General features: G+C 38.4%; 2 long non-coding RNA genes across 2 annotated transcripts; both read left to right on the top strand.

Annotated features, from left to right (window-relative positions):
- Positions 1–11,396: 11,396 nt before the first annotated feature.
- Positions 11,397–12,280, top strand: LOC136247146 (uncharacterized). Its single transcript, XR_010697138.1, has 7 exons — positions 11,397–11,555; positions 11,609–11,672; positions 11,733–11,808; positions 11,863–11,930; positions 11,982–12,050; positions 12,102–12,181; positions 12,232–12,280. It is a non-coding gene; the product is annotated as an uncharacterized lncRNA (long non-coding RNA).
- An 11-nt stretch (positions 12,281–12,291) lies between these two features.
- LOC136247188 (uncharacterized) lies at positions 12,292–12,758 on the top strand. Its single transcript, XR_010697199.1, has 3 exons — positions 12,292–12,451; positions 12,507–12,592; positions 12,647–12,758. It is a non-coding gene; the product is annotated as an uncharacterized lncRNA (long non-coding RNA).
- The last annotated feature ends 2,414 nt before the right edge of the window (positions 12,759–15,172 follow it).

The following is a 15,172-nucleotide window of genomic DNA, read 5'->3' as shown; positions in this document are numbered from 1 at the left end:
AATTTATAATAATATCGTCCTGTAACTTAGGTATTAGTCCCTTGTAATCATTATTCAAAGTTTTCAAATGATTCTCCAGGCAAAAAGGGTACCCATGACAGGGGGGATAATGGCAACTAGAACCCACATTTTCTGGAGTTCAATTTTTAGATCTGTACTGTTGTGGTTTCTCTGTAACTTTCTCTATAACTCTAGTGTCACCTGGAATAGCCACATCAATTAAATAAGTTGTCTTGGTTAGGTAATCCACACATACAAGATCTGGTCTATTGTGCAGTAAATGTCTGTCAGATTGGATGGTGAAATCCCACAGTAGTTTCATGGAGGTGTTCTCCACCACTGCAAGTGGTTGGTGAATCCACCACTTATCATCAACGGTAAATCCTCCCTGCTTAGGAAATTCCCAGCGTATGATATTTGTCACCTCATCATGTCTCTGTTTGTAATGTGATTGGGCAATCACAGTACAACTACTAAGAATGTGATCAGTAGTCTCAATATTGCACCCACATAATAAGAAATTGTATAGATAATAATACAACCAATACAGTATACAATAGTACTGTACATTAACATAGTCTGCCAAAAGTGGTAGGGAAAGGGAAGGAATGTGGCAGGGAGAGGTGCATGTGGTGGAGATAGCTGCGCTTGAATTTTATGGAATCTGATTCAACCCTGCTTGCTGCTAAAGGTAGTTAGGAAGATATAGCATTGAGCAGGGAAGGGCTGAAAAACGGTAGAGGGAGAAAAGTTGGGACATGTTCTCTGAACAGCTAGTTGATTGGCCTGGTGTTGGTAAGGGGTTCTTGGTGAATGAGGTTTGGGAGGTTTGGTTTGGTTTGTGTATAATAAGTGTTTGCATTATTAGTAATAATAGCTATATAATAAAGGAAAGGAGGCAAAAGCCTGTAATAACTTATCATTACAAAAATTAAACTAAAGTAAATACAGTCATTTGTTCTAAAAAATGTCAAGTTGGTTCTTAAATACATTTAGGAACTGTGCTGCAACAACATAGACTGTTCCAATAATTCACAGATCTAAATTACACCTTGCTCTAGTGGTGGCATGGGGCTTGTATAACTTGTACATGTGGCCTCTAGCAAGGAGATGATAAAAATGTCAGCAAAATCAATGCCAATGTCATTATTTACAAGATAGTATATAATATCATATCACCTCTTAGTCAACAATATTGCAGTAAAGGTAAGCCCAGTATACATAAGCGTTCTGAGTAGGGAGTATCTTGCAAGCCAGCAAGTGTCCTAGCAGTATTTCGCTGGATTTTTTTGATGTTTTGTTAGTCAAGAATATAGTATGTTCTCCAGATGGTGTTACCATGCTGATCACTAGTCTTACCAAAGATTTATAAAGAATAACAAACATGTGGTTGTCAGTGAAATAAAAGCTCTTACGAATAATAGCTAGTGTCTGATTAGCTTTGGAGATGACAGAGATGCTGCACAGGCATGAAATTTAAGGTTACTATGAATGAATACGCCGAGGTCTTTGATTGCATCATTAGAGGATATTGTACCTGAATATTATGCTCACCATACCCATGTGGTGGACCAAGATGTAGTAATTAATATTTTGAGATGTTGAACCTAAGTTACCACTTGTTGGCCTAAGCCAGTAACTTGTTAATATCATCTTTTAACTGATGAAAATCCTAAGCACTTTGAATTACATGAAACATTTTCAGGCCATCAGTAAATTGTAAGACAGAACTATTGACTTGGATAGGCATATCGTTGACATAAATTTTAAACAACAAGGGTCCTAGCACCGAGCCTTGGGGCACACCACTGAAGACATTACGCCAAGTTGAAGTTTTTAGCTACTAGCTCACTGAACTCTCTTGACTGGCCAACTCTTGAAACTAGAAGATGGTACTTTTAATAAATTATATCTAAATAAAGTTTAAGTTATTAAACACAGTTAATGTTGTGAAGCGCAGGCTGCGCAAGTACCCAAAATATTAGCATGCAATAGTGGGCTCTAATAAGAACAACGCATGCGCAACAAAGTGAGCAGAACACGTTGGCAGTAATTCATACCTGTTGTAACAAATCTTGCCAGTTACAGTGGCTTTTAATCTTCAAGATGAATACTCGTAGTTCTCGCCGGCTGAGGAAAGGGAGGGTCGTCGTCCTTGGGAAGGTCGACTGCTGGATTGAGCAAGCGAAGAGCTTTGTCACGCCGGAGGAAGGGCCGCCTAAAGGAACAAGTATTCCGGACAGGACGACGACGCGACAAGATGCGATACTACAATGCTAGTAGCCACCTTCAGGGTCGTTTCTACAAGTTGCTTACCTTGGCCCACGCACGGTGTCACTGTCGCCTGGGACAGCTCCGACGCCGCTGGACTCAATACCAACAGTAACTACAGCTCCACCTCATACCATAGCCAGTTCGTCGGACGCCAGCTAATCAACAAAAATGCAGGGAAATCACGTGGTGGGCATCAATCAGAATCTTCGAGGACAAACATCACGACTATCGCGAAACGGCCTCAAACAAGATGCTGCATCGGGTAAGCAACAGTATAACACCAATTGGTGTACTAGTATAATCTTGCACACTGTCCCCCCACACACTATATATTTGCATACAATCAGTGGGGATGTACCGGTACATCGTATCAGTGGCCAATATGGCGATTTTGTCTTTTGCCAATATCGGTTGGTCTCAATATAGCTGCCAAAATCGATATATACCGAAATAGTCTTTGCCATGGTAAAGCCACATTATACCCTCTGTTGTATAGCAAACAAGGCTGAGGAAACGGTAGTTTTATCCTTGAAAAGAAGTGCTACGCTACGAGAAGCCATAGAAATACGCGCATAGCAAACATTCTTTGTTATAGCCATACAAAAATGATCATAGTGGAGAGCTATAGAGGGGAAAAATTTAAAAAGCAACCATGGGATGAATAAACTAGAAACACGGCTTGAGGCAACCGGACATCTCTACAAGCCATTAGGGGTATGGAGTGATTTGGACTTATCTTGGTGGGAGCACGCACTAAATAATAATAATAAAAATAAACTTGTAGGTGCCTCACGGTCTGGGCTGTTGGTTGGGGCCACGCTGCCACAGGCAATCAACCATTGGTAGTGATTGTTGGGACTTGGGACTGCTTGCTGGGGGTATCTTATGGCAAGTTAAAGTTTCTCAGTTTCCTAAATGTATAGCTGCACTTGGTTATATTGGATCGGTATCAGTGTTCTGACTCAGTATATCGCTTTGTATTGGATCGGTTCAGAAATTTCTCTATTGGTACACCTCCAGTAGAATGTGAAATAATAAGAGTTGCTTTGTAAAAACAACAACACAAACACATGGTTATCATAAATGATTATTGTATGTTGAAAAGCAGCCAAGTACATGTTAGAACTTTGCATAGTAGTTTCACGGTGTTGTGCCAGCTTCTTGCACACCATACCCCTTGAGTCTTATAATAGTCCCAAAGAAAAGTCCATTTTATTGTCATTAAAGGAAACTTCAACCTATACATCTTCAACAGGAATTGTTTCAAAACACAGTGCTTGCTCTAATGTGTACACGATACAGTGTCTTCGTCATATATCTGTAGTTCTATGGTTAGGATCTGTTCCACAACTTTGCCAGGCAATTGGTACGGGGCACACCATTGGGTTGTTAGTTGCATGTTAGTTTGCATGTACATTATGTCTTCCTAATGTTTATGTTGTCACGCTTGATATGTATGTTGTCACTATTGCTTGTCCGTATACCAACGTATGTCACTGCCACTGCTTGTTTTGTATGTCACCGTTGCTCAGCTTGCACATCATCATCATCTTCTGTATGCTGCAAGCATAGCTTATCTTGCATATTACTAGATGTTGCCACCATCATCATTTCTGCACATTGCATGGTCTAAATAAATAACCTTGATGCTTGGGGGGGTAGATCACGATATACATAATACATATCATGACCTACCTATGGCCTCTATTGTAAAGAGTTTAGGACAGAGACGCTTCTCTGCTCTAAACTCTTTCATTACCCAAGCATCAGTAAACCAAAAGTACTTCCTACTTTGGCCCCGCTGGAATTACATAACCTTGCCTAGGCCATATACCATGGCAGATGAGGCCCCCTGGCACTTACCAAACCCCCTCCTCAATCAATGGATTGCTGGAGGTGAAGAATGAAGATCCGAGGAACAGAGCACGTAAATAGGTGAGTGGTAGCGTAACTAAACATTATGTTGTGAAGCGTAGGCTGCGCAAGTACCCAAAATATTAGCATGCAACAGTGGGCTCTAATAAGAACAACGCATGCGCAATAAAGTGAGCAGAACACGTTGGCAGTAATTCATACCTGTTGTAACAAATCTTCCCACCCTGTCCCTACCCACTGAACAGTTAACAAACTTCACTACATACAGGTACTCTATGTTAAATTGCATGGTATGCTGGCAGTTAAAAATTCTAGTCAGTATCCCATTGTCAATAGTGGTACTTACATACATATGTAGTGTAAGCAGTAGGGCTGAGCGATACTGCCATTTTGATATCACGATCGATGCTAAAGCCACTATTCACGATACTGAATAGTTCACGATACTTACAAATAAGTCAATCATAGCTGGTGCTACATAGCATATTGCTCAGCATTCCTGCAGGAAGTCCTTATAGGTGATAACAAACTAGCCACTATCATCCTTGTTTACAGTAACAGTTATTGTAACACATGCTTTGAGGTTGTTATGGTGTTCACACCTCTCTGCAGGGGAAACCAGATGGGTGGACTTTATCATTTACAAGAATTCTTAGCCTAGTACTGCATAACAAATGGATTTTTAATGACAGTAATGTACAGGCATGGTATCACGATAGTTAATAACAAAATATCGCGATATCGATACTTTCAAAACATCGCGATATATCGCTAAAACGGTAGTATCGCTCAGCCCTAGTAAGCAGTGGAGCAAGCTAAGTAGACACATAATGTTGTTGTTGTTGTACTCTAAACATTTACATGAAAGACTGTACTATCATATGCATTTTGTTGCGAGTTCTTCTGCTGTAGGTCTGACTGGATTCCTTCACTGTGCCAGCCTGGATTCCTTCACCGTGCTAGCTGCGACCACAAGTAGAGATTGCTATTGAGGGATGCTCGCAGTTCAAATCTTTGTCAGGAGAGATGCTTTTTTATCCTGCCTGCAGTCACAGACAAGCCCCTCCAGTTCAGAGTGCCATCAGGAAATTGGGTTGCTAACAGCTGCTTGCCTCTCCCATCCAGATCAGTATCAGGAGATGCTCTCCCAACCAGATTACTAGCTGAAGAAGATGCTCTCCCATCCAGATCATTATTAGGAGATGCTCTCCCATTTAAACTGCCAACTAGAGATGCTCTCCCAACCAGATTGCTAGCCGGAGATGCTCTCCCATCCAGATCACTACCAGGAGACGCTCTCCCAACCAGATCACTAGCTGAAGACGCTCTCCCATCCAGATCATTATTAGGAGACACTCTCCCATTTAAATCGCTAACTAGAGACTCTCTCCCAACCAGATCACTAGCTGAAGATGCTCTCCCATCCAGATCAGTATTAGGAGAAGCTCTCTCATTCAAATTGCTAACTAGAGATGCACTCCCAACCAGATTGCTAGCTGGAGACGCTTTCCCATCCAGATCAGTATTAGGAGACACTCTCCCATCCACAAGAAGACACTCTCTGTCATGAGCACTATCAAACATTTCCCAGCTATAGAGTACCAACCAGCTAACCACCATAGAGAGACCTCAGTGCTACTATCACGTGTCAATGCTATTTCACACAGTGCCACTCTCAACAGTGGATATTGACAACTCTGAAAAAAACTGTCACGTCCTGACCATTGTACCACCTGCGCACAGGTGTCGATGCTGTCATCACAATCTGGCACCTACACGTAGGTGTTGATGCTGTCATCACAATCTGGTACCTGCGCACAGGTGTTTGATGCTGTCATCACAATCTGGCACCTGCGCACAGGTGTTGATGCTGTCATCACAATCTGGCACCTGTGCGCAGGTGTTGATGCTGTCACAATTTGGCTAAAGCCACGTGACACAAATCAGGGGTGACCCGCAGGTCAACACATCACCTACTGCTGCTATAAGCAGTTCGTCCATTCTCCTTAGAGGAGTCTGAGACAGCCAGGGGGCCTCACTTAGGATATCTGCCTTATCCACTAGGTTCTCCCGTTTGCCTCTATTGTAAAGAGTTTAGGACAGAGACGCTTCTCTGCTCTAAACTCTTTCATTACCCAAGCATCAATAAACCAAAAGTACTTCCTACTTTGGCCCCGCTGGAATTACATAACCTTGCCTAGGCCATATACCATGGCAGATGAGGCCCCCTGGCACTTACCAAACCCCCTCCTCAATCAATGGATTGCTGGAGGTGAAGAATGAAGATCCGAGGAACAGAGCACGTAAATAGGCGAGTGGTAGCGTAACTAAACATTAACTTACAAATTAGCTATAAAGAATCTGATTTTTGTATGCCCTGATAATTGTAGATTTGTTACTCATAGCATCCATGGGCACCAGCATCATCTACCACATTTACAATAATCAATAACCCAAGTGAGTGCTGCTTCATATATAACTTCATTGTGTAAAATGTACTGAAAGTGGATAGGATTAGTTTTAGTAATTATGTAGAAATTCACATTATTTTTTTTTGAATGCTGAGCAACATCCCCCACTTGGTTGCCCACTCTTCTAGTGTGTAGGTCCTGCTGGAACAGTGGCAGTCTTCCTCTGAATGAATGGGTCTGTAGAGAATGCATGTGGTCTGACCGATGAGATGATATTATTAGCTGAGTCATTTATGAAGCACACTGAAGAGCAACAAAGGGGCCAGTATAGTGCCCTGTGGGACCACAGATGTTACATCAGCTGGGTCAGTGGCCATTTACTCACTGATGTCTATCTGAAAGAAAATGGTTCTGCCATTCTAGAAGGTTGTTGCAATGAAGAAACTTTTGATAGAGGTGCTTGTAAGAAGCTTTATAATTATATCAAATGCCTTAGAGAAATCTAATAAATAACCTCAGCTTATGGTTTGTTGTTTAAGCTTTTCTGCAAAGTGGTGGTTAGCAAAAGCTATGTTTCACAATATCGTGCATGGTGAAAGCATCACACAAACTGATATGGTCAAAAAGATGCAAATAGATTTGAGAGTATAGGATGTGGCCTAGTAGTTTAGAACAAATACATGTCAAAAATACTGGTCTTTAGTTGTTACAAAAGCACTTTAAAGATGGGAACAATGTGTGCCTGCTTTCAGTCCATATAATAGTTAGACGTCAAGAACCAGGGTTCTACAGAATAAACTCGAAGGCCCTGGGCTGTAGCGCCTGAGCGCAGCGAGGGCGCTACTAAGGGCCTGAGGGTTTTCTAAATCCCGTAGAACCCAGTGGTTCTTGACGTCTAACTTATTTAGACTACAACTCGTTATTGTACCTTGAGTTGACAGCTGCTTGTAAATAGGAAATGTATGGCTAATTACTAGAAACAAGCCCTCTACACCTCCCGACATGGCGGGACCTCAGTGTGGCTGTTGCTACCCGTTTAAACACCCATGCGTTGCCAATGTTACAGGCGCGTGCTATGTATCGAAGTACTGGACTCAGCGAGTGGACTACAACTCATTGTTGCTGTTGTTGTGCCTCGACAGCTGCTTGTAAGCAAGTAATGTAGTGTTGATTAGTACAAACAAGCCCATTACACCTCAGTACGGCTGTTACTAGCCATTTAAATGCCCATGCGTTGCCAATGGTACAGGCGCGTAATTATCGTGTTTCGTATCGCCTCAGAGCGTGGTCTCTATTGGACATGAGCGTGGCTCTACGAGATTTAGAGACCACGTTTTCAGCCAATCAAATTTCAGTATCAAACTTGTTGTAGTCTAAAGGGACAGTAGATTGATGAATTGAATTATAAAAGTAAGAAGTGCAGCGTGCTCTGCATAAAAATCTTCAGACATTCCATGATGACCAGATAACTTGAGGGCATCTACGTAGCTCTCACATTAGCTTAGCTACACCATTTATGTCAATGTAAGGTTCTGATAATTCAGGATACGATGGATCATTCAATGATGAGGTTGGTGCATAAACAGAAGTAAAATGTGACCAGGCCTGCGAAAATAGGGCATGTGGGCACATGAAATTTGCCTAATTTTTCAAGCTTTCATGGCTCATACCTTTTGATACCAATAAGTTATGGCCATGAAATTTTCAGCATGTATTACTGATTTAATTGGCTGTAAAATGTGAGTTATATAATGCAGATATTTTTCTATTCCACTACTGAGATATGACCCGTTGTGTGAGAGGGTGTAGTTTGTGCCCACATGCCCTATTTTCGCAGGCCCAGTCACAAATAGTTATTCAATAGTTGTGCCCTAGTTGGATCATCATTGTGGAGGAGATCATTGCATTTCTGAATCAGAGAAGTATCACTACAATTGTCTTTATGTTGACTTGATATACGACTACATGGTTACAGAGCCAGTTTCATCAGCTAATGATGTTATGTACAAGTGGTAGGCTGCACAGCTCTGTTGTTGACCTACTTTTTTTGGATTGTCATTTATGTGGGGAGTTGGTTTGTTTAGCTGTGTTATAGAGACATCTCTTCTTGTGAGATAATCATCTGATGTATGAGAATATCTTTGGTTGTTTACAAAAAGTGCAAGTTGAATGGGTTGGTATGGAATATATACATTTAAAGCATAGTGATCTGAACTATTCCCCACATGGTGTTGGTGGGGGGAGTAGACTGGGAGAAGTTATAAAAAAATTGGTTACTATTTAGTAGATTCGGCATTGGCTTTATTCCATAATATGTCTTGGTTTTGGTTGTTTAGGTGTTGTGGTAATAGAAAACTCAATGAGGACTGCCTCATCATAACTGATACCAAGAATTGTAAGACAAGTATTGATATAGGTATGATAGTGAAAGATATATTGTCGTGAGTATTTTTTCTCTCTGATGGCATAGTTGACAGACTGGGTAAATTTTAAAATGAAGTCACTTCATTCACATAAACTAGTAGGGTAAGCAGAGCCATTATTGTGATTCATTTCCCAGTTGATCTTTGGGAGATTTAAGTCTTGAGTGATCCAGATGGGTAAAATTGAGTAATGATCTACAATTTACTTTAAAAATTACAAAGACTTGTAGCACTTTCTAGTGATCTATTTGGTGGATGTTAAAGACACATACTGTTTATTCTTTTCCTTTAGCTCTTTCTAGAGGTTTTGGCTAGCAGCCTGTTCTAAAGTGGTAAGATCTGGAGTAACCAAATATCTTTTAACATCATTTGGGATTGTCACTATTGCGCAGCTTGTGCAGTACCACAGCCTTTTTTGCTTGGAACAGACAGTAATCTTAAAAGACAGGGTATATCTCTTTGTTGACATAGGAAAAATGCTTTTTCAATGTTTAGTGAAATTTCAATATGCTTTGTAGAATGCTAGATGTAGAAGAGATATCTTCCTGCATCACCACCTTTTGTTGATTCAGCAAGGTTGTGAATAGTAAGGTTGCGTTGGTGTTTAGATTTCTCCTCTTCCTCATTGATAACTGAAGACAAAGCAGAGGAGATTGTAGTGTGTCTTTTTAGATGATGTACTGTACAAATTGTCTAACTTTGAAAGTAGAGAATGATAATTGGTAGAACATTCTTCAAGCTTTATAGATATTTGATTGATGGAACTGTCAATTGTTGCAGAGATAGAGATGCCGAGGAGGAAGAGCTTTGTGGTTTTTGGAGGCTGATAGTAACTTGTGCTGGAATTTAACTGAAAATTGTTTGTATGTATTTATTGCAATGTCTTATAGTCATACCAGTTAGTTAGAGCTTGATATCTTGGCTGAGATGTATGACCATTCAAAATTTAATAGAAATATTGATTATTTAAAAATGAAGTATAAGAAAGGAAGAAACTTGTAAAGTTCCTGATCTGTGTACGAGTGATTATCTAATAGCTAAAAATATCAAGAGTCATACAAAATGCATCTATAGAAACTATCATTATCTTGAACTGGCTTGTGGGTGCTGCGACTACTTCATATAGAAGCTTGTTACAATTATTGACAATCCTCTAACTGAAGGTGTGATCCATTACATCTCGTGATATCTGTTGTTTGAATATCTTAAAAGAGTGACCTCTAGTCCTGCGCCTATTATGCCGGCATAATCTTGAGAATAATAGGTCACCAATTTCGTGAGAATAATTCCGGAATAATAGGATGGTTACAGGCATAATTTTAGAATAATCGGATGACCATGGGAATAATCGGACGACCACGGGAATAATCGATGGAATTAGGGGGCGTGACTCTTCTTGATTATCTAGAAGAAAGAGTTAAGCTACTACAAATGATATAAAGCTGACAGGAGTGCTGGCTGAAAGGAGCTGAAAAGCCTCTAAAAGATCGATATACTCTAATAGAACGCTCAAATACTCTAATAAAGCAGTCAGATCGTTTCATGTTAAAAATCTGCAGCCAGCATCAGGAATTTAACTGCATGATTATCTGCAATTCTGAAACTTGTACATCTTATACCAGTGTATCTCCTTCAAGCCTTTGAGCATTATTATCTACCTAACTTAGTAGCTATACAGTAGTTACAGCATAGTATTATAATACACTAATAATTAAATACACTTGAATTATTACTGTAGATAGCTATTCTAACTCTGCTGCAACTATTATGGATAGAAAAATGATGTGTAAGGTGGAATGCTTCATATATGGCTATTAATAATTCAGACAAAACTACTTATAGCAGCATCTTGGAAACTAAGCAACTAGCCACAGATATATACTGAATGAGAATAATTATGGAATAATAGGCTGGATGCAAGAATAACAAAAAGAATAATAGGAGAATTTTTTGGGAAATTCTGGAAAGAATAATAGGTAAAATTTTGAGCATAATAGGCTCAGGCCTAGTGACCTCTAGTATTACTGTAAGTTGGGAAAAGAAAAGAATAGACTAGTGTGCAGACTGTGAATGTTATGGAAAATACTATGAACTGTAATAATTATTATACCATGACGTAAATGTCTATATATACACATCTAAATGTCTAAACTTTTTTGTCCTTTAGAAATCTAAAATAATTAATCCTTATAGCCAGTAGAATTATGATAAGTCAGGTATGTATCAAAGTAGTATCAGATTCTGTTTTTGTGCATGCCTATGCATATTATTACATACTAAAGATGCATGTTTAGTATCTAGTGTATAATATACAAATTATGATTCTTGGAAAAGATATAACAGTTAGTAAATCTCTTTTTGTAGCTGCAGATGTTATCATTTCAGTTCTTTGAAGTAAACTGTTTACATAACTTGCTAATTGCGTACCGACATGATTTCATACTTTAAAGAATAAGTGCTGTCATGCTTATCTAACTGTTTGTTATCGACTATAAGTTTGTTTGTTTGGAGTAACTGAGGATGGGGCAGTGAAATAATGGCAGAATAGAAATAGTTGTGAACAAGTGGAATTGTAAGTGTTCTCATGCTATCTAACTTTTGTAATTGACCATATTTCTGTTGTAGAATATTTGGAGAAACTGAGAACAGAGCAGCAAAAGAGTGAAAGCTATGATTACAGTTGTGAAATGTATGCAAGTGGTGGCATGATTATGTAACTGTGTTGTTATTGACTGCAATTCTGTTGTAGAATTAGTCCATCATTGTTTAAGTACAGGAGCAGTGAAATATTGAAGCTACAGGCAGAATAGTGAACAAGTGGAAATGTAAGTATATAGGTGTGCTTATCTTAACTGTTTTAATCTGCAGTAATTCTGTAGTCCCTTTTTATTTGAAATAACTGAGCAGTAGAATAACAAAACTGCCAGTAGAATAGATTAGTGGAAATGTGAGTATTGGTGTGCTTATCTAGCTGTTTTAATCTGCCGTAAATCTGTAGTTCCTTTTTGTTTGAAATAACTGATGAATGGAGTAGTAACTACAGGCAGAATAGTAAACAAGCGGAAATGTAAGTGTAAGCGTGTTTATCTTAACTGTTTTGATTGCCGTAATTCTGTAGTCCCTTTTTGTTTGAAATAACTGAGCAGTGGAATAACAAAACTGCCAGTAGAATAAATTCTGTTGTGAACAAGTGGAAATGTAAGTATTGATGTGCTTATCTAACTGTTTTAATTGCCGTAATTCTGTAGTTTCTTTTTATTTGAAACAACTGAGCAGCGGAATAACCAAACTGCCAATAGAATAAATTCTGTTGTGAATAAGTGGAAATGTAAGTATTGATGTGCTTATCTTAACTGTTTTAGTTTCCATACTTCTGAAGTCCCTTTTTGTTTGAAATAACTGAGGAAAGGAGCAGTGGAATAATGGAAGCTGCTGGTAGAATAGAATATGTTGCGAACAACCGAAGATGTAAGCATTTGGTCTGCTTATCTTAACTGTTCTGTAATCGACTGTAATTCTGTAGTCACTTTTTGTTTGAAACAAATGAGGCTGGACAGGAGCAGTGAAACGATGACAGAGTAAAAACAGTTGGGATAGTGTTTTTGAGAAGTAAGCAGTGGTGTTTTTGAAACAGTTTTGTCATCTGTCATACTATCATTGCAGTATTGATCCCTTTGACCGCCTTGTTGAGTCACTGTGATGGTGGTGGTAGTAAAGAAACCGGAGAACAATTGATTTTTATTATTAGATGTATACATGTGATTGCATACGAGTATTGATGAACGTTAAGGCGTTAAGAGCCCAGTGTATTTTGACTGGTACCTATTTTATAAAGATGGTGTGCTATGTAACAATAAGTTTACAAACACAGCTGCTCTTGATGCAGCTGCACTATACGTATTTAAAAGCTATAGTGAGCATAAAAAATGATTTTGTATAAGTGCCTAACCATAGGCAGATCTAGAAGACACTGTCAAATGGGGAAAGGACAAATACATTCTAAGAATCTAGAGTTGGATATCTTCTATCAAAATTTATAATTATGTTTGTGGGAATTTTTGATTGGTACATGTAAGTGTTACCCATTGTAAAGTATGTGTTAACCTAGAAATCAGATAAGAACCTGTTTGGTGGAAAGTGCATGCTCAGTACATGCAATAGTAAACTTTTCAATGTGTTTGGGGAATCTTGAAATAGCCAATCCTAAACTAAACATCATGCTGAGCACAACAATTTAGTGGTCAAAATATTTTGCAAGAAATGATTTAATGTACACTGCATGGCTACCCACTTCAGATCTAACCAACTAACCATGCAGTCTATAAGGACATCTGCCACCTCAAACAGAAAATATGTTACCTTTAATTTGCTCTAGACAAACCTGGATGTAATAGATTTTCCAATTATCCACAACTGCAGCTGCATCATGATGTTGAAAGTTATGAAAACATGCTGGTAGCTGATTAAAAAATCCTGGCAAGCTTTGTCAATACTTCACTTCAAAGAAGCCTATTATGGCATTCACCATTACAAAGAAAGAATCAGTGAAGAAGTCTCTGCTACAAGCTGTGATAGATATGAACAAGGCAAATTCATATTGATGAAATAATTGTTGTGGTGATGCATAGAGCCATGTAGCTAATGAGGCAATCAAAACAGGTAGCTAGTGCTTAAAAGTATGAAATCATTGTTGTACAATAATTGAGCAATTAGCTAACAAGTTATGTAGACAGTTCAATTCAAAGAAACTGATGACATTTGCCACTACAAAGGGAGAATTACTAACTGCAGACACTATGAAATAACCTTTCCATGAATCCTATCATTGTCTATGGGATGACTTGTTTAGTTCAATGTTTTGGTGATTTACTGTGTTTCAGCTTGATCTTGTAGCTAAAGGGGTCTAACCAACAACAGGCTGGTAATTATGTATGGTGTATTGATGTACAGTACTATACTGAAAGCCAATACAGTGTAGGTACATGTAGATATAGGTATATGCATTTAACATGTATATATACAAACTATACACATGTATGATGAAATGCATGAATAAAAATATTCCTTTTCACATATAAGTCATGACTAGTATAGCGTAAGAAGTATGTATAAATAGTTGTGTTAAAGAAAACCGTGATCACTTTTGGTAGACCTAATTGCAGAGTTTCCAATTTTACCTTCAAGTACTCCGTATACCACTGTATCATGATACATACATACACACAACACACATGACTTGCTAAACCCACTAGCTGTTTTGTGATTTGATTTTCATCTGAAAATTCTAAATTTGGAGTGTGGGCAGGTGGGTCATTACCATTACCTATTATTAGTAAAGCCATCATAGTTTAGTTTGTGTATTCAATGTGTACAGATGATAAGCAATAGCTACCTATATAAAATGATCTATCTTCAATTTTCATGGTGACATGTTAGTTTGTTGAATTAACTCTTGGTTGTAAAGTTCTGTAACATAATGTTGATATCAGAGCCAACTTATATGTTTTCATTTACAAATCTTTTAATTCAATAATTTGTGCTGCCCATACATACCCAAACCATTAAGCAAGAAGTCTTTGAATGAAAGTTGCATCATGGTAAACTATCCGATAAAGATAAAATATATCCTATCTCTAACAATTTCACTCAAAATGTATGGTTTAGGTATACATAGTCTTAAACACTGATACCTCACTCAAGCTTCACTTGGTAACTATAGGTTTGGCCATTATATAGACCTACTGACAAACCAATATTATTAAAATTTTTAGGCATACATAGCTTCCATCCTAGGTTTACTGCAGAAAAAAATACCCAACAATTCAGTTCACCAGATAACCGGTGGAAGCTCAGTAACTAGTTTATCATATTCTATCCAGTTTCTCAGCTCTAGTTGGAAGGCATGAAATCATGGTGATATATAGCTGGTTGAGAAATTAAAAGCAAGCTTTTTTGTACTTTACTGCAAAGAAGCCTATATTATGGCATTTACCACTACAAAGAGAGAATCAGTGATGAAGTCTCAGCCTGTTATAAGCTATGAATTAGTAATAGATATGAAAGAAGCTAATTCATATTACAGAAATAGTTGTTGTGGTGATGCATAGAGCCATGTAGCTAACGAGGCAATCAAAACAGGTAGCTAGTGCTTAAAAGTATGAAATCATTGTTGTACAATAATTGAGCAAT

This window comes from Dysidea avara, chromosome 1, assembly GCF_963678975.1.
Source record: "Dysidea avara chromosome 1, odDysAvar1.4, whole genome shotgun sequence".
NCBI classification, from domain to species: Eukaryota; Metazoa; Porifera; class Demospongiae; order Dictyoceratida; family Dysideidae; genus Dysidea; species Dysidea avara.
The sequence above is the reverse complement of the archived record's forward strand: the minus strand, read 5'-3'. Positions and strand labels throughout refer to the sequence as shown.